Here is a 3,147-nt window from a genome sequence, read left to right on the forward strand (position 1 = left end):
CCTCAGATAAAGTGGCTTTTATTCAAAAGACGGGCAATACCAAATGCTGGTGAGGATGTGGAGAGGATGTGGAGAAAAAGAAATACTGTTGGTGGGAATGTAAATTAGTATAAACACTATGAAGAACAGTTTGCAGGTTCCTCAAAATACTAAAAATTGAGCTACATATGATCTAGCAATCTCACTTCTGAGTATATATCCAGAAGAAATGAAATCAGTATATCAAAGAGAAATCTGCACTCCTATTTTTGATGCTGCACTTTTCACAGGCTGTAAGATTGGGAAGCAACCTAAGTGTCCATGAACAGATGAATGGATACAAAAATGTTGTACATATATTTAATAGAGTACTATTCAGTCATAAAAGAGAATGAGATGCAGTCATTTGCAACAACGAGGATGGAACTAGAAATCATTATGTTAGGTGAACTAAGCCAGGCACTGAAAGTCAAACATCACATATTCTCACTTACCTGTGGGATGTCAAAATCAAATTAATTGAACTCATGGACATAGAGTGTATAAGAATGCTTACCGAAGGCTAGGAAGTGTAGTGGGAGATTTTGGGGAAGGTGAGAATGATTAACAGGTAGATAAAATAGAAATAATTAGTAAGACCTACTATTTGATAGCACAATAGGGTAACTATAGTGAATAATAATTTTATTGTATATTTTAAAATAAATACTGTAATTGGATTATTTGTAACTCAAGGGCTAAATACTTGAGGGGATAGATACCCTCTTCTCCATGATGTGCTTATTTCACACTGCATGGCTGTGTCAAAACATCTTATGTACCCTGTAAATATATATACACCTACTATGTACCCACAAAAAATTTTAAATAAAAAACTTTTAAAAAAGAAATGCCTTCCAAGATCCAAGTGCTGGAATCAGGGACCCCAAGAGCTCCCTTGGTGCTCTATCCCCCAGTGGCCAAACTAGTACCTAAGATGCAAGAGAAAGTCCCTTTTATTTCTCCTCCTGCTTTTCTCAGGCAGGAGTCTTGCCTCATAGCCACCACAGCTGGGAATGTACTGAGTCTCACCTGACACCAGCAAGTCTCAGACTCTCACCGAAAGCTCTCAATGTAGTACCTGGATATCCCTGCTGGTTTTTCAGAGTTCAAGGGTTCTTCAGAAAGCAGGTGATGAATGCTGCCAGGACTGGGCCCATCCTTTCAAGGCAGTAGGTTCCATTCTGGCCCAGGGTATGTTTAGAAATGTTGTTCAGGAGCTAGAGTCTGGCACAGGGGCCTCAGGTCTCCGACTGATACCCTGTCCTGCCGCGGCTGAGCTGGTAGCCAATATGCAAGACAGAGTCCTCCCCACTTTTCCCTTTTGCCTCCTCAAGCAAAAGGAAGGGGTCTCTTTCAGAGCGGCAAACTGTGCAGCCTAGAGTTAGGGAAGTGGCGATGCCAGCGCTCTCTTAGCAGCTCCAGCTGGTGCCTCAGTAGGTCGTGTGCCCCCCAGTCTACTCCTTCTGGGTCCAGTTTGGCACTAGGACTCACCTAAGTCTTGCAGTCCTTGTGGCCTAGACTGCCCTTTATGTTTATTTAGAGCCTTACAGCACCTTAGCCCACAGTGGGGAGGCTTGTGGGAACTCAAGTTCAGGCCAGCGGGATCCGCGATTCTCCTCTGACTAGGACTGGTTTAAATGCTTCTTCCATGGATGGGCGTCAGCTGAGATTTTTCTGGATTTCTTTTCTGCTATGCTAGAACAGCGCTGATGTGATGCCTCACAATTACTATGCTGTCTCTCCCGCAGCACATGAAATGCTCTCTGAAGCCCGTTGCTGCTGTTGTGGGTGGGGGAAGGATGGCCTTGGCTCTTCAAGACTGGTTTTTGACCTTTGCAGTGCCTCTTTCAGTGATACAAAGTTAAAACCAGGTACTGTGACTGCTCACCTGATTTTTGGTTCTTATGAAGATGCTTTTTTTGTGTAGACAGTTGTTAGACTAGTGTTCGTAGGGTGGGAGTGATGGGAGGAGATGATTGTTGGAGCCTTCAATGCTGCCATCTTGCTCTCATTGCATATTGACTCTATTCTCACTCAAAAGAGACAAGCACTGACATAAAAGTCCCTCTGCATAAATTGCATCACCCAATGGAAGGGTAGATTTAAACATTTTTCTGATAGAGGTAAAGCCTTATATTCTAACTACATGTAGCCTGTTAGACAGTAGTAAAGGCTAAAAGAATAATTACTAGAAATTATTCTAAGCAGACAGTATATATATCATCAGAAAATAATATTTTATTGCTTATACATTTTTAGCAGTAATATAGTTAATATTATTATATTGTTATAACAATATAGTATGAAATGGTGAGTTCAAATAGAAACAAAGGTTAGAATTTGGAGTAGAGGGTCCTTTTTATGAATAAGATAAATTTTGGATAAACAGCAATGTTTAAAGCCTGGAAATGAAAAACACAATTGGCATTTGAGCAAGGAGAAGAAATTGGAGGAATTGAAACCCATGCTTCAGGGTTGATCCCAGTGTCTAGATTGTGAATTTATTAAGAGGTGGCACACACATGGAATTTTACCTAGAGAATAGACTGACAGACAAGGGACCAGAATTTAGAAAGAACTGAAACAACTTCTCAAGTAAATTATTATGGGGGAGTGGAGAGTGGAATGAAGGCCTGGGATACAACTGTTGGATCTTATATTATTATATATTATATTACAACTCTTATAAGAGTTGTTCCCTTTCTCCCTACATTGGTTTTGAGCATCATTTTTCATATGGCACATAAGGATTAAATAAATGCTTGAAAGAATAAGGAGATGACCAACACAGAGATCTTATGAGCTTTGAATAGTAGGCAGAGAGTTAGGTGCTCTGAGTGTTATCACAATTCTAATACCCCCATGTTTATTCCCTACCAGACTTCTCTACTCTTGGCAAAGTAAGCTTTGTATTGTCTATCCACCCTTTCCTCAACATCTGTCTCTGCTCTGAATTTTTAATATTTAAACTTAGATTCTTACAACTGTAAATGTAATGAGGGCAGAGATACTCCTTAAAAGTGGTTTTTTTGCTTTGTTTTGTTTTTTGTGATGGAGTCTCACTCTGTTGCCAGGCTGGAGTGCAGTGGCGCGATCTCGGCTCACTGCAACCTCCTACTCCCTGGT

The sequence above is a fragment of the Gorilla gorilla genome, chromosome 12 (genome assembly GCF_029281585.2).
Source record: "Gorilla gorilla gorilla isolate KB3781 chromosome 12, NHGRI_mGorGor1-v2.1_pri, whole genome shotgun sequence".
Lineage (NCBI taxonomy): Eukaryota > Metazoa > Chordata > Mammalia > Primates > Hominidae > Gorilla > Gorilla gorilla.